Source organism: Arvicola amphibius, chromosome X (assembly GCF_903992535.2).
Source record: "Arvicola amphibius chromosome X, mArvAmp1.2, whole genome shotgun sequence".
In the NCBI taxonomy this organism is placed as follows: domain Eukaryota; kingdom Metazoa; phylum Chordata; class Mammalia; order Rodentia; family Cricetidae; genus Arvicola; species Arvicola amphibius.
In genome coordinates this window covers 108,837,525-108,859,272 of record NC_052065.1, presented here as the reverse complement: position 1 = coordinate 108,859,272, position 21,748 = coordinate 108,837,525, and the positions used below count along the sequence as shown (strand labels likewise).

The window sequence follows — 21,748 nt, the reverse complement described above, 5'->3', positions numbered from 1 at the left end:
AGAAGGGGATTGGGAGGTAGGAGGGGGAATAGAATAGAGGGATTGGGAGGGAAAGATGAGTGTGAGGTTATGGCTGAGATGTAAAATAAATAGATGAATAAAAATATCATTGAATTTTAATATGACTTTGATCTGAAGAAAACTGGAGAAGCATTAGAAACTTTCTCCCAGTTATTTTTCATATACTTGACTGAAATTAGGGATTTAAATGAATCAGAAATCCTAGTTAGCAGCTAGGTTGGGTTGCTATGTATTGAAACCAGTGATAATGTCTACTTCCCAGGAACAAATAAGTGAGTAGTTTCTATAACTGATTCGCCACATGAATGCTATCAAGAAATTAAGACAGGTGTTATAGTTATTTTTGATCATATCTAAAAAGTCATTCTATATCATTATAAAACTTCAAGTCACTTGGAAAATATATGTATTAACTCACTGAGAATTTCATACATTCACATAATTATTTTGATTGTATTTATACCCCACTCTTCCCCATACTTCCTCTCATATTCATCCCCATCTCCACACCATCACCCAAATTTATATCTTCTTTATTTTTTAATAACCTGCTGAGTCCTTTGCTGCCAATATACTCATGGGGGTGGAGCCATACCCTGGATCTTGGTGACCAGTCAAGTACCACTGTTTATCAAAAATGGACTCCCCCTTCTCCAAGAGATACTAACTGTCAATAATTCCTCAGTTTGGGTGAGCACATTTGAGACCCTTCCCACTTCATACTGGGATATTTGCTGGCATGACCTTGTGAAGATCTTGTACTGGTAAGCCCATGTCATAACACTGCTACACATCTTCCAGCTCTTCATCTCTGCTACATCTTCCATGATGGTTCCTAAACCTTGGTGGGAGAGGGAGTAGTGGTATAGCATACATGATATAGATGATATTAGCACTTCACAGACTCTTATGCTCTTCACTCTGTGCACTTGTGAGTCTCTGTGTTACTACTTTTAACTATATAAGGAGGGTCCTAATCATTTATTTTGATTTTGGGTTTTGGAAACATACTTATTCCAAAGTAATATGCATATAGAAAAGTATCCAGTACTAAATGTAAATCATTATCATTTTGTCTGAACTAAACTCTTTCATCTAATTATCATTCAGAAAAGAATACATAAACAGTACTCTAGTAATCTTTTAAGGTAGATGGTCCACTCTTCTCATTACTTTTGCTATAATCCATGTCTTAAATTTCAACATCAGTATCATGTGATAAAATGCTTGGTTTCCAGCTTCCATCTGTTGGAAAGATTTCATTATTACTGGCATATTAACGTCTATGCTATGGGACACCTCATAAAGAACATAGACAATCTAGCAGTTAAACAGTCTAAAATATTAAATGGATATTATATTACACTTGCTTTGTTTTATATTATTATTTGTACAGATTTGTCAAGTCTATTGTCTTGCTTTCTGAGCTGGGTTTTATTTGATTTATTCAGTTTTCTTTGCTGAATTGCTTTCAATGCTGCTGACTGTTTTTACTAGTATTACCAGTTTTCATACTCAGTTTGCTGATGTGGACTTTCCTCTCTGAGCCCTGGGTTGAATTCATCTACTTTCTTATATCTTCTTTGAGATTTTGATCACTTTAACTGGTAAACATCTGAAAACTTTACTAGGCATTTTCTCTATTTTGGTATTTTTTAAAATTCAGTTATGATGTTGGGGTGGTCTTGTTACCTTTCTTTCTGTTTCCTGTATTTCTTTTTCTTGGTTTTTATTTATTCTTTGAGAATTTTATGCAACATGTTTTGATCATATTCTTTCCCTTTGTCTTGTTTCTTGTATTTCTGTGTTGTGATTTTATAGCTGTTTCTTTGGCTTTGTCTTCAATTTTATTTGAGAATCTTCTATTGATATGCCTATTCTTGTAGGCTCAATTTACAGTAGCACAGAAAGAAGAGAAAACAATGTGATATAATAACAACAAACTGTTTGATGCAGAAATACATCTGAATTCTGGTTTTCCCCTTGCTTCTTAATATTTATTAGGCACTGCCTTCTGGGGCTTGCAGAAAAAAAAATACTCAGGATACACATCTTTCCCGAGAACTTTCCTGAACAGAGAATTCTAGGAAATCTGATTTCTCAAATAAGTCAGAATTATCCAGGTAGAATAGCCAATGATTTACCAGCTCTGACATTACAAGTATGCTTGCCAGGGATGAAGGAATGGGTAGGCTGAGAATAGTAAAAGACTAGATGAAAGGAAAACAGATTGATCTTCATCTACCACAGCATGGGTTTAGAATAAATGGACTGAATAATAAAAGGGAGGAGATAAGAGGACATCTGGAGGCAAAGGAAGGTCAAGGGCTGGGTTCACTCAAATTCCACAGAATTGTAGAAAGAGCCAAGGTAGCAGCTTGAGTCCTAGGAGGAAAGTGGAAGTAAGGGTAAAGCACCCATGAATGGGAAATTCCTAAGGCTTCTCTTCCAGCCCAATGGAGGAGGGTGAGTGCAAAGTTTCTTCCCCTTTAGAGATTTCAAAATGTTCTTTCTGAAAGCAAGGGAGAATTATAACAAACCTATAGTCCCAGCCCAAATTATATTTCTTTTCATTCCTAGATGCCCTGCCCAATAGAAGCATAGAGTCCTAGGACTCAGCACCTGCTCTGTAGACCCAAACGAGAGAGTAGAAGCACGAGTACAGCTGTATATAACACTGTTTGTGGGAGTGAGAAGTTAAATGCCCCCAAAGGGATGCCTTCCTTCACCTGGCAAATAATTGGGCTGTTTCTAATGGCAGAAACCATGATGGAGTTGTGCTTATAGAACAGCCTTGAATGGGATCTAGAGAGTTTGGGGGGGATATCTCCCAGAGATGATATTCCTGCCTCAGTTCCCAGTGGTACTGCTAAGTCTAGATGTTTTCTGTAGCAGAGACTAGGGGAGAAAAATGTGTTGAGTTTCACATCATCAGACACCATTGGCCACCTGGTAGGCCCTATAGAATGAAGGCATCCAGGTCAAAGGTGAGGCAAAGGCATGTAAATCTAGCTAACTCTTTGGGAGGATGGCCCAAACCCTGTATCTGCTACATAAGATTTAACACCATCTCAAAAGGAGCCCTGTGAGTAGCCACACTGTCTCTGAGCATCTATGCCTCAAACTGCTGACATATTTTTTCATGACACTGTGCTGTTGCTGCTGCTGCTGCTAACTTTCAAACTGCTATAAAGGAATACATTCCTGGTGACTCTTCAATGATTCTGAATACTTTTCAGTGATCTCCTTCAGGGATGGGTATAGCCCATTCTTAGTAGTTTCTGCATGATATTCTGCATGACGGGGAGAAGTTTCCTTCCTCATCATATTCATCCATGTCCAGCCTTGGTCAGTTCCTCTTTTGACATGCCCGAGTTCTGAAGGTCAGTGGCATTTTTGGTTTGCCCACTTAATATTTCTTTAGGGCAAACAGAATATCTGCTTGAGGGTTTGCATCATTGCCCACTCTCCCAGCTGCCTCTGAAAGCTTTTGGTACTGTTCTAACAGACAGGGCCCTTCTTCAAGCAGCTCATTCATTGCCTTCAAAACACCTCAGTGGCTTAGTAAGTCAGCTAGCTGTCAGACAGTTGTTCCTGGAATTTTTTTCTCTTGGGAGATGAAGAAGGAACCTCAGCAGTGTTTCCTGGTGATTTCTTCTGGGGCCCTAAAGCATCAGGAGTTGGAGAATGGGGCAGGAGGAGTTGGCTTTATTGAAATCATCAAGAATACCTGACAGAAGCGCCTCCCATTCCTGGTCTGCTTTGATCCCAACCTTCCACAGTGACCACCATAACAGACCAATGTAATTAATTCAACAAAATCCAACTTGGTGAACTAGTGAGATTCTATTGGGGTTACTAACAGGATTATGGGTGAGGAGAGACTTGCAAGAGCAAGGATGACACCAGAGCGCAGCTAAAACCCAAAAAGTTGACCTGGACTGAGAAGAAAACTTAAGGTCTGATGCAAACTCGAGGCAACTCAAGAGCAGGGGAAGAACCTCTTCTCTGCAGTTGAGCTATTCAGCGCCCCCTGCTTGTAGTTGTTTGTTCCTTCTGTAACACTGCAGCTGCCTTGAAGATGCTTGCAAGTTTCCATTTTGTTTCCAACATGTTGTGAGCCTTATGACCTCTCCCCCTCCGGCCTCCTTGCAGGGAATGTTTCCATTTAGAGGAAACTGCTCTACAACTCACCCTTATTCGTTTCTGTAGAAAAGAATAACCACTTAGTGCTGCTCCTATGAGCATGGTTAGAGGGCCTTTACTGAAATGGGGGCAACCTATCGAGAATCTCAGTATAACTAAACTTCCTCTCATTCCCCTAACAGCTGCCAGCTATCACTCCCTTCTCAGCTAGGGGTTGGACTTAGTGAATCCCTCATCCATGCATTAATTTTGACTGCCTTAATATTTGCAAATCCTGCACATGCAGTTACAACACAGTTCTATGCGCAATGGCCCTGGAGACAGTAAAGAGAATAAAAAATTATAGAATTCTCATAAACCGGGCATTAATATCACATCTCCTGTCCTCAAGTCTTAAGAGAGCATCACTTTTAGAAAAGGGGGAAGAAAGATTCTAAGAGCCAATGCAGTGGTGAACTGCTGTGGCATTGCTTTCTCACAGGACAGCAATACCACGAAGACATTCTTTATCTGGAAAGTGAAGCAGCTTTCAGTACTGTTTTATTGTGTTAATTAACGCTGCAGTAGAATGAAAGGAAATTGCATTTGAAGCCTAAATCACTTATTTTGTTTTATTCTTAATGATTTCACAAACTAAACCTCTACAAGTTTTCTTTTTCTTATCCAATTCTTTGATACTCTTCTTCATAAACAATTTTTTTATTTTTCCCACATTAGATGACACCTATCAGACCATTCTCATTTTCATTGCATTTTCTTTATTCAATGTACATTTTACAGTGTTGCCTGTGTCTGTGAAGATATATTTCATATTCATTTCTACTATAGTATGACAGTTCTTGGATGATGGTTTCACATTCCCATGGGAGGAAGGAGTTCTCTGGGTTCCGAAGACTGTTGAGTGATTTACAAAGGTCCATTTGAACTTTGATAGATGGACAATTCAGCTGGAGAAAAATCCTTACAAAATTAGAAACATTTGAATCTTACAGCCCAAGTTACAGGCTCATGTAAATATGGAGATGTAATCATAGAATTGCAGAACTCTTTTCTAGTCTGTGCTTTACAACCATATCAACAAGGCACTAAAGTTGTTAAAGTATATTCTAGTTAGAAGAGCTATAAAAACAGATATATCTGGTTACACTTCCAGGGAAGAGCAAAAATCAAGGCAAAAATATAAAAAGATATTATACTAATTTGTGAGAACTATAGAAAGTGTGAACATAAAACACAATGCATTTTCTGAACAGTAAAAGTTCAGCCCCACTTACCACAATTATTTCTCCTAAACTATTTCTAGATCTTAATAAAAATTTACAGGGAATGTTAGTAACATGAAAAAATCAGTGAACTTACTAAAAAGTATCAGTTGATTAAAATCTGAAACAAATTTTGTGGTTTTCAGACATCAAATTTAAAGTGAATATAAATATTTTCAGTTTTAAGAGAAACAGGAGTTATATGCTTTTAAGACAAGAAGGGGAAAGAGAAGTTTCCTTGAGAAGCAGTGCAGTCTACACATATCTGTGGTTCTAAGGACAAATGGTTAAAGATTGTTGTTTGGGATTATGCTGTTTTAGTAAATTCGAAGTAGTAGATTCTTCTTCAATAGCTATGACTTTATTAATACTGAGTCGTTGGCTAAGTTTCCAGTACCAGGCACGGGTTCAGTGGGGCTTAAGTCCAATTAGAAGGCTATTGTTACAACCGTAGAATCTGTGCCACTACAACACCTTTAGCATTATCATGGAATGTTGGTCCTTACTTTTGTTTATAAGTGTCAAAACTGGGTAGGACTTTTTGTTGTTTCCCTTCTTCAAAGCTTGCATGACACTAGTCCTCAGAGAGAGGACATTTGGATCGGGGGTTGCAGCTTAGGTTCTATTTCTGAAGTTCATCAATAGGGACTTTTTTCTACCTCTTATGAGTAACAAAGGGTCACAACTATAAGCTGTATGTTTTGGGGAGTCTTTTAGCCATAACCAATAACTCAAGGGTTTCTCATGTTGTCTGGTATTGATGTTTTTGTTAGGTGAGTTTTGGTTTTTGGAAGGACCATTGTCAGCCCAGAGGAGAAAAATTCACTTAAACTATATATGTATATTTATACATGGAATTGCATGTATTCTAGTTTTTTATTTGTTTGTTTGGAAAAATAGTAAATAATATGATTCCTTGTGACATCTTCTCTCTCATTGGAGACATTTATCTACAAATCTTCTAATGTAACTAAGAAAGTAAAATGGAACCACTGGCAGGACAGGGTGATTGGGGAACAACGGCGGGGAGAGGATAGTGGGGTAAAAGTGATCTGATCATGGAAATGGAAAACCAGGGAAGGGAAGGGAGGTAGATGGAGAAAGGGCTTGGAGGAGAGTAAAGGAGAATTGCAGGGTACGATTTATCTCTCAACTGAAGAACTGATAAAGAAAATGTGGCACATTTACGAAATGGATTACTACACAATGGAAAAAAATAATGACATCTTGAAATTTGCAGGCAAGTGGATGGACCTAGAAAACATCATATTGAGTGAGGTAACCCAGACTCAGAAAGACAAATATAATGTGTATTCACTGATAAGTGGCTTCTAGACATAAAGCAATGGGAAAGAAACAACCTACAGTCCACAACCCCACACAACCTAGATAACAACAATGAGAACCCTAAGAGAGACATACATGGATCTACATAGGAAGGCGAAAAAGACAAGATCTCCTGAGTAAATTAGGAGCATGGGGATCATAGGATAAGGTAGAAGTGGAGGATGAGGAAGGGAGGAGAGTGGAGAAAAATGTATCGATTAATACAAACAATAAAAATGAAATTATGAGAATTTCATTTGTAATTCTTTCAAATAACACATACAAACAACAAAAGAAAGCTCAGAAGGTTGTATATACATATATACATTTATATATGCATATGTATATATAAACATACATACTTATATAACAATAATAAAGTAAAATAGGCAATCAACTTTGAGTAGAAAAACATGAAAAGAATTTAAGGAGGTAGATGGGAGAGGTGGATGGATGAAAGGGATTGATGTATTTGATTTCAATTAAAAATTAACAAAATAAAATCCAACAGAAGTTTAGAGAAATGACTCAGTAATTATGATTACTTATTGTTATTTCAGAGGATTTGTGTTTAGTTCCAGAAAATCACCCTCTATGTCTCTCTCTGTGTCTCTGTTTGTCTGTTTCTGTCTCTTTGTCTCTCTATCTCTGTTTCTCTCTGTGTCTCTTTCTCTCTGTTCTGTCTCTCTGTGTCTCTGTCTCTCTCTCTCTCTCTCTCTCTCTCTCTGTGTGTGTGAGTGTGTGTGTGTGTGTGTGTGTGTGTGTGTGTGTGTATGGATTCCTAGATCTTCCTGGCCAACTCTATTACTTAAGACAGTGAGTTCAGTGTATGACCTCAATATTGTATATCTTCCTCCATTGAGCATAATTATTACATGAAGAGGAGAAATGAATGACAGTAACATCACAATGCATAGGAAAGAAGATTGGATATAATGTATTATAAAGTAATATATTACAAATGAACTGTTATAATGTTAGAGAAATTGATCATAAATTAGACAAGATTACTTTGCTAATGTAGGGAAGCCACTAAAACAATGTTAAACAGTGTTTATAAAATCGAATCATTAACAGTGCTTCATTACTTTTTTGAGCAGAAAAGGACAAAATCATTATTAGGCATATTTTAAAACACAGACGATATTAAGTTATTCACAATCCTAGCTTTGATAACACCATACTTTAACCCAACCGAGGTAACCACCTACTCAATAATCACTTCATATGTGGATTTTTATAATTATAACAACTTAAGACAGAGATTTCCAGGGTAGAAAAAAAGATTTTACAAAATTTATAGTTTGAGGGGCTGGAGAGATGGCTCAGAGGTTAAGAGCATTGCCTGCTCATCCAAAGGTCCTGAGTTCAATTCCCAGCAACCACATGGTGGCTCACAACCATCTGTAATGGGGTATGATGCTCTCTTCTGGCCAGCAGGCACACACACAGACAGAATATTGTATACATAATAAAAATAAATATTTAAAAAATGATAGTTTGGTTGAAGTGGGTCAATTACTTAAAAGAAAAATCAATAGTTCATATAAGGCTGCCAACTTTCATAATTTTGAATTATATATTGTGAGGGAGTCCAGGGGAAGTTGGGATGAATATAAACAAAACACAATGTATACTTGTATGTATGAATTTATCAAAGAATGAACAAAGTATTATATAAAATACCCTGAAAATCTCTACACATATAAATGTAATTAGATCAATTTATTGACAAATTTTAGGCAAGAAAGCACAAAGACCATATGTTTGACTGATTGGCTGCACCAAAGATTTAAAGAAGAAATGGATAACACAAATAACTGCAATACATTCTATGGATAGAAGAAGAATGAGTATTTACTAATTAACTCTTGGAAGTCAGAAATAAATAATAATGAACCAAGACATATTATTTTATAATAGCAATAAAACAGACCATTTTCTCATATATATTACTGTAGAAATCCTCAATAAAACATTAGCAAATAGGTTCTAAAATTTGTAAAGATTGGTATGGAGTGATTGGGATTTGTTTCCCATTTATATATTTGGCCACACATGCAAAACACAAGTTTTCCACTATATCATTAGGTTAAAGAGATTAGTTAATATATCAAAGTCATTTTACAAAGCTTAATATCCAGTCATGTTGAAATTCTTAGCAAACTAGGAAGAAACAAACATACATTACTTGGGAAAAAATCATTAAAAATACTAGCCATTAACAATATATTCTATGGTAAGAATAAATATCCTTTTATTTTTAGGATTGGCAAAAGGTAATCCTATCCTTCACCAATTTTTTTTCTGACAATTTTCTTATAAAATTATTTGTAGAAAAAATATATATTGGAATAAATGAAAAGAACTTAATTTGCATATGTCATTATCATCTGCTGTCAAAAGTCACAACATTTAATTTTTTTAATTAAAAAACCACCTCTTTGAAATTCCCAGGAATCCACAAGGATGACACCAGCTAAGACCCTAAGCAACAAAGGAGAGAGGGCCCGATCCTGACTTGCCCTGTAGTCAGACTGATGAATATCTCAAATATCACCATAGAACCTTCATCCAGCAACTGATGGAAACAGAGGCAGAGGCCTGCATTGGAGCACTGGGCTGAGCTCCCAAAGTCCAGTTGAAGAGTGGGAGGAATGAGAATATGAGCAAAGAGTTCAAGACCTTGATGGGAACACTACTAAACAGTTTACCTGAGCTAATGGGAGCTCACCAAATCCAGCCAGACAGGGAAGGATCCAGCATAGGACCAAACTAGTCCCTCTGAATGTGGTTGACAGATGCATGGCTGTGGCAGACTGAGCCACTTTCATATATTCACTGCAATCTTAAAGAAAATCTCTACAAAAAAGTAAATCCCTGCAAGCTACTTTACACATATTGAAAAACTAATATTATAATTTTTGCAGAAAGATAAAAGACTTGGAAACACCACTACAAGGGTAAATAAAATTTAAAGGAATAAAAGTACTTGATTTTATATACAATTTACTGAATAATTCTGTATATTGACAATTTCATACATGCATATGATGTGTCCTGATTCTTCTTTTACCCACAAAACCTTTCTTATCTCTGTGTTCATCTTTGCCGTACTTTTTCTAGGATTTGTGAATTTTGGCTTTGTTTTTGACACATCAGTTTAATCTGGGCCATTTGTGTCACAACTGAATTTGAACTATTCATTTGAGTATGTGGGAGGTCACCAGTGGGTTAAAAAATGATGGTGATACTTCCTTCACATTTTTCTAAATGTATTAGGAGAAAATAGCTTAGCAATGAATGGCTGAGCCTTCTGAGTCTCTCCACCATCTATGCCTGATTGTTTACAGGCCCATTCTTGTTTAAAAATAAAATTCACATAACCTATTTTGGTCATGTTCACACTTCTCCTCCAACTCTTTCCATAGCTCTTCCACCCACCCATCAAGCTTAATATTCTTTCCCTCTCTTAAAAATATGAAAACAAAATCTAAATCAACACACTCAAAAATAAACTAATCAAAACAATGGAGACCATTTTGTGTTGACTAAATATTCCTATTTGTGCAGCCTGACCTAGAGTGTACTTAATATACTCAGTGTCACTCCATTAAATGAGAGTAATTTTTCTTCTTCCAGCAGTTTGCAGTACAAATAGCTTATTGGTTAGGGGTGAGACTTTGTACCCACTTTCTCTTTTCCAAGCTGGGATTTTCTATGGTTTGAACTTACACAGATCTTGTTTATGCTATCATAGGCTATGTAGGATTTTGTGTGCCCTATTGTCTTTGGAAAATATTGTTTTCTTTGAGTTATGTATCGCCTCTGGCTCTTACAATTTCCCTGCCTCCTACAGAGATCTTTTCTACAAAGATACCTTCCTAAGACTTGAGGAGAGGAATGTAATACAAACATGCCATTTAGGTTTAAGTACTTCAAAGTTCCTTACTTTCTTCATATTTTCCAGTTGTGAATCTTTGCTAATAACCATCTGCTTCAAAAAGAAGCTTCTACAAAGGGTTGGGTGATACTCTTGAGTTGTTTCATTTTTATGATCATTTAGCAAAATATAGTAGTTTCCCGCCTAAGACTCATGAACTATTTAGTTCTTTTTTAAGAAACAAAGTTCATAATAAAAAATAGTGTAAATTATAAATGAAATGAGCAGAGACCTTATCAAAGAATATCTACTAACAGCAAATGAGCATATGGAAAGAAAGTCAACCATGATATGTCACTAAAAATAAATGTAAATAATACAATTCTAGTACATTCCTAATAGTATAATTCAAATCTTAATAACTTAGTTCAGCAAATCTTGACAAAGTATTCAAAAACAGAAAATCTTATTCATTGCTGATGAGGTTGAAAAATTCTATAAAGACTTTGAAAAACAGTTTGTGAATTTCTTGTTAAGCTCACCATAGTCTTCCCATATGATCTAGTAGTCATACTCCTAGGTATTTACACAATCATTTTGATACCTTAGGGGTATGCAAAACTTGCACATGAACATGTATAACAGTTTCATTAATAAATCTGAAATACTGTGACCAGATGGATAAATAAATGGTGTTATACATAAATGATGTGAGATTACACAGTAGTCTATGGGAATTAGCTGTCAGGTTATGAGGAGACCTAGATATATCTAAAATGAATATTGATAGGTGAAAGAATCCAACTGGAAATTGATACATACTATATGGTTTTATGTTTGTTGTATTGTAAAATAAGAACTGAGAGATAGTAAACATATTAATAGTTATCATAGATTCAAAATGGGATTTGAATGAGAGAAACATGGGAAATTTTTTCAGAGCAATAGAATGCTTATTTATACTAATCAGTGACTATATGACAGTGTGTGTTCATTAAACCTCATAAAATTACAACAGAATCATCTTTAATGTATACAAATTTAAAAATCATTTAGAGTCAGGGAAATTAAAGATAGAATGAAGAGTACAACAAAATTACATAACAGTATTAAAATACATTATATTACCTCTTTGTGTGTGTGTACATGCACACAAATATTCTATGGAGTATTCACTAAAGAAAACTGCTCAGGAATGGGTTTAAACCAATAGAAAGTTTTTTGAGAGCAATACCTAGATCTAATCACAATGGAAAAAAATAGAACCTTGAAATATTCAAAAGTATGCCAAAATATTTGTTTCTATCTACGTTGATATCTGAAATTATGACACAATATTTTTGTCATAACAATCATATGAAAAAAGCAGGTCGTTTTTCCATGATATGGAGAATAATTACATATATGTAAATACAACTTTGTCTAACTAAATAATGTTACTTTCATGTATATGATCTCATAGATGACTATTTGGTATTGGGTAACAAATTTATGTGCTCTTCCCTGGGGAAGAATATTTTTCTGCTCTCAGCATTCTTTAGTTGCTTGTTGTCCTTTGTGGAGTGTTGAGGCATCCCATGTGGGCTCTCCACTGCCAATCCCTGCTTATGCCCAGGTTAGCATATCTATTGTTTTGTCCATGTTCAGCCAATACTTGGATAGTCACATTGGTCAGACTTTCTGAGTGTAGTGTAACTTTTGACATTCCTAGGAGGCACAATTTTACAGGAAACTGCCTGGTTCTGTGCCTCACACAACCTATCTGGCTTCCTCTTCTACAACTTTTCCTGCTTTAGGTGCAAGAGTTGTTTTGTAGATGTAACCACTGGAATTGTGCTTCACAACTCTGCATTTTCATTAGTTGGAGTTTTCTCTAATGATTACCATATGCATTTTGATTCATTGGGGGGGTTTCCCGATGGTCTCTATATGTGGCAAAGAGTCATTTTCTTGATGAGGTGTGAGGACTACAGTTATCTGTGAGCATAGGAAAAAATTTGGAATGTGTTATAATGGTTTAATAAAATGATAGTTGTAGATTTTTCTCCAAGTTCCATGACTAAATTAGCACTTGGTGGTTCATTATGTTTCTAGTAGCAGGAATGATTTCCATTATTGGGTCTTCAGTGTAGTCAGAGAGCTGTTGGTTACCACTGCTATACATGCTGCTACTGTCCCCTTATAGTTATCATGATATACTGGTCATTATTGTGGTTAATAAGCATCATAGCTGAGTAGGAGTGTTGGTTGCTTCCTTCCTTTAGAAGTTTGCATGGCACCTTTGACATCAATAAAACAAGTGCAAATTCTTCTTTTGAAGTTGATTTTTTTTTTTGGTTATAGGAGAAACTAACAGGAGAAAGCCCATGGAGAGCTTTTTATTAGGAAAATTAAAATAAGTATAGTGTACTTTCATTTCCACTTTAGAACATTATGACATCCTCTTAACATATAAAATAAAAGGAATAAGTTTTATAGATAATATAATTTCCCCAATAGCTTGAAATTTCCTGGATTTATTTATTTTTTTTTTTTTTTAGTTTGACGCCATTACTTAAATGGCTTTACCAAATTCTAAGTAGGTCTTGGCATGAATTTTATTTGCCTCTTTAAATTTCAACTTGAAGTAAAAATACATATGAAAAATCTCAGAGACATAAATTACAGGATCTGGTACCATTTCATGCTCATGTGTAAGTTGATGCAGAGTTGGACTGCTTAATTCTTTTGATAGTGCATATATTTTTATGTGCTGGTATTACATGAGCTGGACAAGCACATTTCAAGGGGTCTTTTATTACCTATACTCAGCCTTTTAAGATAAATTTATTAGTGGACATAATAGCAATATCAAGGATATTTTATAATGTTTCCTACTTTCATATTCTAATTCTGCAAGTAGTTTTGATACTGGGTAGCAAGACTGAGTTGAAAAAAGTATATTTATCAAATAATGAAATACAGGTACCTTTAACATACATCTTGCTTGGCCTTGAGTATGATCATGTGGAGATGCTTTTCTACAGCTCTGTAATTTCACTGTCTTGTCTTTTAGTTCACCTTGATAAGCAGGAAATTCTAAACACTATCAAATTCTGCTGATGTTATGTGGGAAACTGTTCATCTCCTGGGACAGTCATGAGATCAATTTGAGCTTGTTTCTTCAGTTTATGCAAACAAACCATTAATGGTTCATGAGCTAATGTTATTAGGTTTTTGTTCAAACACCAATTGTCATACAAAGGAAAAAATCTGTTCCTGGTACAAGTGCAATTTTGATTTCTAGCAACAGTATTCGTTCATTCTTTCAGAGCTAATCAACAAGTAAATAGACAAGAAAGCCTGGCTTTGAATGAATTGAGACATCTATAGACATGAGACTGATCTGAGAAAAAAGTTCAGATTACATCCCTTTGCTAGTCAACAAGAAACACCAGATTTCTGAAACTGGAATTACCCATTTGAAAGACCAAAAATAATGTGAGTTAAGTGCCTTTGGCACAAATTTTACTGAGATAATCATTATTAGACTTACACCTTGTTAAATTAATTTTTCCTTAACATCTTATTTCTTAGGTACCTGATACACTATTATGTCCAAAACCTGGAGCTCTTCAGTTGCTATGCATAAACACTTAATACTGATAATACAATATAAATTTGCATAAAGGTCAACTTAAAATTCTAGATTTTTTATGAAACACAAAAACTGTATAAATACTATCTTAATTTATGGTTCTACAAAAACTTCAACATTGAGAATTAAAGTAATAAACTAAAAATCAAAATAGGATCAGACATACATATTTTCTAAAACTACTGGAATTATTTTATTGATATTGTTGTGTTATACCAATTCTCATGCATCAATGTAGATTGTTTTGTCTAGTATCAGTAAAATTAAAAACCTATTCAGTACCCCAGTATCTGGAATTCAGAACTGATTGCTGCCCTAAAGTTGAAAAAGAATATTCTCTGAAACACACACACACACACACACAGAGAGAGAGAGAGAGAGAGAGAGAGAGAGAGAGAGAGAGAGAGAGAGAGAGAGAGGAGAGAAAAGGAGGACAAGAGGAGAGATGGGAGAAGAGAGAGCAGCATTACAAATACTGAATGCATCTACTTTAACTAGGTAAGTTTAGACTCATTTAGTCTTGCTTTAGTCTTGTATTCCTCATTTGAAAAATGATTATCAGTAACATAAGTGTACCTGTGAACTGAGAAGATAAGTAAAGCAACTATAATGTCTGGTTTATATCTTAAGTTTACTGTCATGTGCTCTTTAAAAGTTCTTGTGCAAACAGATGTTTTTCAGGGTGATTTTTACTACTTTCCTTTTAATAGTAAGGGGAGAATTGGCCCTTTAGAAAGGGAATGATATGTCAACTGCAGGATCAAGGAGAGGTCACTTTTTATTTTGAACAGCACTCTATAGAGACTGAACTAAGATAGCACAAACACTTATGATAGTTTTTTTTTGAAATAAACACGATTCATTAATTTTGATTGGTACTAAACTGCAAAGAGAATACATTTCCTAACTTTCACTGTCAGGGTAAGAGCTGTCATTATTGATTGGGGCTGCATATTCCCCTTATATATCATATACTTTTCCATAAAGACTTCAACGTAAAACTTTGAGTTTGATGATTCTATTGATTTTACACCACTGGCTTGTTTATGGCTCTAATTTTGGTTACCTTTGTGACTTTGTAAAGTTACAACCTTCTATACACTCTGATTAGAGTGCAATATGTGTTGGCAATGATGGCATATCGCAGCAGTGTATGCTATTGATTTTAGTTAATGAAAAACTTGTTACTCTCTTCTTTTAATGGGCTATTGCCAGGATCTTATAACTGTAGGTCTCTTCTTTATGAAGATTCCTGGTACTCCGAAGGATTCTCGTAGCTTCTAAGTTATAGTGAAAACACTGAAAAAATGTCAATATTATCTCAGGGACTGATTACAAACTAAGCTGGTTGGGCGGCAATAACATTGGGAAAATAGACTCCATTTTTATTAATAAAGTTTGCTTGCAGCTTGTATTCTACTCTTTATTTGCTTTTTCATTTTCTAAGTATAGGATAAATGAGTAGTGTAAGTAATTTATTTGCAATGTAGTGTTAATCTTGTTTACAGCAATTAAACTGAGGTAGAGGGACAACCTGAAGTGATTCTCCCCTTCATCCATAGCATTGAATTCCAAAGCTCTAGGTTCTCACGTTCAACTCTTTCATAGAAATAGTAAGTGAAATTTCCAGAAATAAATAGTTTATATATTAAATATATGATCTGCAACATATTGAACAGTATAATTAAATCTCATGTCACCTCATTCTGTCCTCTCTAGGACATTAATTATCACTTTGTTTATCCTATCCACACTATATACCTTACCCACCCATTAGTCATTTAGAAACTATTTTAGGTGTCAAATGGACTATTAATGCCTTATAGGATTTATGCTGATTAACCATTACATAACATCCCATAACTGCATTACAATCACTACATCATTCATCTCTCTTTATTATTACATTTGTATTGTCTCATAATAAGAAGTATGTTACAGTATATCAAGATATATTTATAGAGATCACATTTAAACTATTTTTATTATAGTGGATATATTAGTAACTTTTCTCATTCTGACAAAATGCCTAAGAAGAACAAGTTAAGGAAGGTTGTATTCATTTGGCTCACAGTTAAAGAGTAGAATCCTTTATAGCAGAGAAACCAAGAACACAGGAATTTAATTCAACTGATAACTTGGCACCTGCAGATTGAAAGGGAGAAAAAAAGAAATGAATGCAGCTGTTTTGTGCACTTTCTCTTTTTATGTAGTCTGGAACTACTGGTAATGGAATGCTGTGCATGTTTAAGGTGGGTCATCCCATCTCATATAACCTAATACAGAGAGAACTATCTAGGGACTTGCTTCCATGTTGATTCCAAATCACCTCAAGTTGACAGTCAAGATTAATCATCACGCAATGGTGTTATAACTTTGTCATTGTTCCCCTTTCTACTGTCATGATATATTATATTATGTGTATGCTTAATATATATAGCAATATGTATTTAATTATATGAATTAAGGTATATTTTCATGTGTGTATGTGAAAATGAATATATAGAATCCCTATCTGAGAAAAAATATGTCATTTTCTTTCTTAGTCTGGTTTATTTTACTTAAAATTATTTTTTATTGTTTTAATGAGCGATATATTTTCTCTGTTTCCCTTCCTTTGTCTCCCCTCCGCCTTTGCCCTCTCTAATGATCCTGATTTACTCCCAATTTACTCAGGAGATCTTGTCTTTTTCTACTTCCCAAGTAGATTAGATCTATGTATGTCTCTCTTAGGGCTCTTTGATGTCTAGGTTCTCTGGAGTTGTGAATTGTAGGCTGGGTTTTTTTTTTTTTGCTTTTTATCCATTTTCCTGCAAATTTTATGATTTGTTTCTTTGTCCATTCACCTACTGCTGAACATCTAAGCAGGATATACTATTTAATTTATTATTAATAGTGTAACAAGAAACATAGATATGTGTAACATGAAGGGGCCTGCTTGTTGGGGTTTCCATCCCACCTGGTCCCCCACAGCCGGCAAGCCCCAAAGTGGAAGTTGCTTATTTTTCTTGTTTATGTAGGTAATATTATATCCTTCTGGAATCTTTGATGGAGTTGAAGAATGAATAGATAGTTATATTTTCCTTAGTTATGATAAAAGATAAAGTAGATATAAATATTATAACTGTAAATCTTGCTTGATAACTGTTTTGTTATATGTAATTTTACTATGTTAAAGTTAAAGCCTTTCTTTTTTGTTTAAACAGAAAAAGGGGATATGATGTAGGAGGGTCATTTGTCTATGTGTTACTTTCATTGGTTAATAAAGAAACTGCCTTGACTTTTTGATAGGGCAGGATTTAGATAGGTGGAGTAGACTGAACAGAATGCTGGGAGAAAGAAAGCAGAGTCAGGCAGTTGCCACAAATCTCCGGCCCGAGATGGATATAGGTTAAGATCTTTTCCGGAAAGCCACATCCTTGTGGTGCTACACAGATTTAATGGAAATGGTTTAATCAAGATGTGAGAGTTAGCCAACATGAGGCTAGAAATAATGGACCAGACAGTGTTTAAATGAATATAATTTGTGTGTTGTTATTTTGGGTGTAAAGCTAGCCATGCAGGAGCCATGCCCAATGAAAAGCAGGCCTGCTTGCCACATCACTACAGATATACAAGTATTTCTGTGATAAGATTTAGAGTCCTATGGTTATATTGCCAGAAGTGATATAGCTAGAAAGCCTAATAGTTCTATTTCTAGTTTTGTTTGATACATTTATGTGCTGATATGTAAATGTACATAGTGATACAGTATGTAAGTACAACAAATTTACATAGTTATTTTGATAAATTTACATTTTGCATATACCAGATTGTACTCCCATCAGTAGTGAATAAGTGTTCCCATTTCCCTATATCATTGCAAACATTTGTTGTTAATTTGTTCTTGATTTTAATCATTGTGAAAGGGATAACATGGACTGTTAACATAGTTTAATTTGCCTTCCAATGATTGCTAAATAGGTTGATCATTTTTTCAAATATTTATATGCTATTGTTTTTCTTCCTTGAGAACTAGCATATGGAAAACATGCATATAAATGAAAGTTGGGTATCACATGCCCATTTCAAAAGATATAGAAAAAGCATTTGACAAAGTACAGTACTTCTTCACTGTAAAAGTTCTGAGTTAGTAAAAGGAAGGAAAAATTTGGAAAAATAGTAAAGACTATATACAGGAAGCCTATACCCAGCATATAAAATTTGGGAAAATCAGTTTTCCCAATAAAATACGGGTGCAGGAGAATTGTTTGTATTCTGTCAAACATGTTTTAAATAAATGCTAATTGCCCAGGCAGGAAATGTAGCTGGGAAAACCAGACGGGAAGTAGAAATGATGCAATGAGAACAAGAGAATTCTGGGAAGGAAGAAGTTTATTCTTCCACTCCTGCCCAGATCACCAAAGCAGCAGGATGTGATCTGCCCTATTGAAAAAGGTACTTAGCCACATGGCTAACATAGATCAGAATAATGGTTTAATATAAGCTATAAGAGCTAATAAGTAGCCTGACCTAATGGACCAATCAGCTTTATAACTTATAGAGATCTCTGTGTGATTTTCTTTGGGGCTAAACAGCTGTGGGGAACTAAGTGGGTCAGAAACCCCAACAAGCAGACCCCTCTCATGTTACAAAATACAAAATTAGACTTGGGTGATTATTCTCCATACTCTTTTTTAAATATAGTGCTCAAAGTCTTAGCTAGAGTAACAACGAAAGAAAAATAAAAGAGATATAAATAGGGAAGGAAAGAGTTAAGTTATCCCCATTTGATAATAAATGTTTCTATAATTAAAAGACACTATGAACTCTACAAGAATAATCTTAGATCTCATAAATGTTTTTAGCAAAGTAATAAAAATCTTATTAGCTCTTCTATATATCAATGTCAAGAAAGAAGCTATAGAAAAATATCCTTTATCAAGCTTAAAAACCATCTAGGACTTAGTTATTGCAAAAACCAGCTAAATAATAACAACAAAAATACTGAAACATCCATGTTAGAGTTAAAACTAGGAAAATGAGCTTTAAAGCCTCTTTAGTTACTCTTGTGTCCTAACCCATATCCCATCTTTCCTCAATACCTAATATTACAGGTACATAAAAGTGTAATTGATAGTGAAAGTGTAAAACTCGAGTAAATCTCCACAGCTTCAGATTGTCTGTTCTAACAATATAGACATTCGCTGAGGTGGATACTTTTTGGATCTGGGCAAGTGCTAATATTATTTGAGTGCTTATATTAATCTAACTGTGTGATGCTTTTATTTGTCTGTTCTTTGCAATAAAGTGGTTATATTTTTTTCTAAAATCCTCCTAAGAATGAACCTAACCAATGAGTTTTCTCTATCTAATGAAAATTTTTACAATGCTGAAAAGAAACGGAAGACACTAGGTGATATAAAATCATTCTCTGTACATAGAGTTGCAGAATTCATGTTTTGAAAAGGGTTTAATTATCTAAAAACCTTCTACAATCAACAGTTTTCTACAAAATTCAAATGCTATTCTTCCAGGGATTATAAAAGAAATTTTAAGATTTATTTAGAAACACAAATGACGAATACCAAAATAATCCTAAGGAGAAAATACAATGCTGCAGGTGTCACGGTACCCAATCTCAACTTACATAACAGAGCTAGTGACAAAATAGCCCAGTAGACATGTCAATGAATGGAATACAGTGGAATACCAAGAAGAAGTATGCCCATACTGCAGCTGTATTGCTGTGAAGCAACATCATAACCAAGGCTTATAAAAACATTTAACTGGGTTCTTTCTTACACTCTCAGACTTTCAGAAACTAAATCCATTATTACCATGGCAGGAAGCATGTCAGTAGACAGGCAAGCATGGTGCTGGCAAAATAGCTGGAAGCTACATCCTGACCGACAGGCAGAGAGAATCTGGGGCCATCATGGACTTTTGAAACTTCAAAGCCCCATGGCACACTTCCTCCAACAAGGCCTCACTTTCTAATTTTACTAACTCTTTCAAACAGTTCTATTTCCTGGTGACTAAGCATTCAAATATATGAGCCTATAGTGGACATTCTTGTTCAAACTACCACAGCCACCTATGCTTTTACAAAGATGTGAAAAACATTTTATGTTGAAAAGATATTCATATGCAGGAGAATGAAACTAGATTCAAACCTCCCATCCTTTACAAAATAAGTTCGAAATGCATCAAAGACCTTAATATAAATAAGGATTTCAAAATTGCTAGAGAAAAACCACAAGAAAACAATCTTGAAACATAGACACTTGCATGAATTTCCTGAAAAGATTACAATAAAGCAAGAAATATAGGAAAAATTCAGAAATGATATTGCATGGAATTAAGTATCTTCTGTAGAGCCAAAGAAACAATTATCAGAGTCAAGAGACAGTCTAGAAAATAGGAGACAGTATGTGCCAACTGTATTTCAGACATGTACTTAATATCTAGAAAACACAAAGAACTGCAAAATTAGATACCAAAAAAAGCTTCCAATCAATGAAACCACTAATGAGCTAGTTCTAAAATTCTTCCATGTCAATTCACATGTGTGTGTGTGTGTGTGTGTGTGTGTGTGTGCGCGCGCGCGCGTGTGTGAATTAGCCTTCAATAGAGCTGTTTTTAAAAGGTGCTTGATACCTAGATAAGTAATCAGGGAAATAAGTAATCAGGCTGAAAAGATGGATGCTACATCACAGATTCTTGTTGCATCTTTAGGATCAGAAATTTCTGGCTTTGAATATTAGGCCCACATTCGTTAACTGCAGTATTTGGTTGGGTTACTTAAATTCTTTGAATACCGATTCCCTTACTAGTAAATAATGAGGCTAATGTTTCTCATTGTTGTTTGAGGACTACATTGATCTAGTGCCATTATTTATTGATGCATCCTTACTTTCATCTTATAAATGTTTTATTACCTTTATTTATTTTATTATTACCATTGTTCTTGGTGGTGGTGATGGTGTGTTTTTGTGTGTGACACCATGGGTGTAGAGGTCAAAGAACAATTTGTGTGAAGCAGTCCTATGCAGGCTCCCTAACTGTTCGTTCAGAATTCATGTGATCCCATGAGTTCAAGTCGTCTGTGTCTGTGGGTTCCTCCATTATGACCTTAACATCCCTGCTTCCTAAATACCTCCTCCCTTTCTTCAGGAGGACTCCTGGAGCTAGGCCCAGTACATGGCTGTGGATCTCTGTATCTGCTTCCATCAGTTACTGGATGAAAACTCTGATGACAATTAGGATAGTCACCATTCTGATTACAGAAGACAGCCAGTTAAGACACCCTCTGTACTATTGGCTGGGATTCTTAGCTGGGGTCATAATTGTTGATTTCTCGGAGTTTCCTTGGCACCAGGCTTCTCCCTCACCCCCAAATACCCATCCCTATCAAGATCCCTTTTGTTTCTCTCCTTCCTCAGTTCTGGCCTCAACCTGCCTCCTGTGCCCAGCCCACTCAATCTGCTCTCC

The 21,748-nt window shown here is 35.2% G+C and overlaps 1 pseudogene; it reads right to left on the bottom strand.

Annotated features, from left to right (window-relative positions):
- Nucleotides 1–3,070: 3,070 nt before the first annotated feature.
- LOC119804419 overlaps nt 3,071–21,748 on the bottom strand; it is an 80,119-nt pseudogene continuing 61,441 nt past the window's right edge.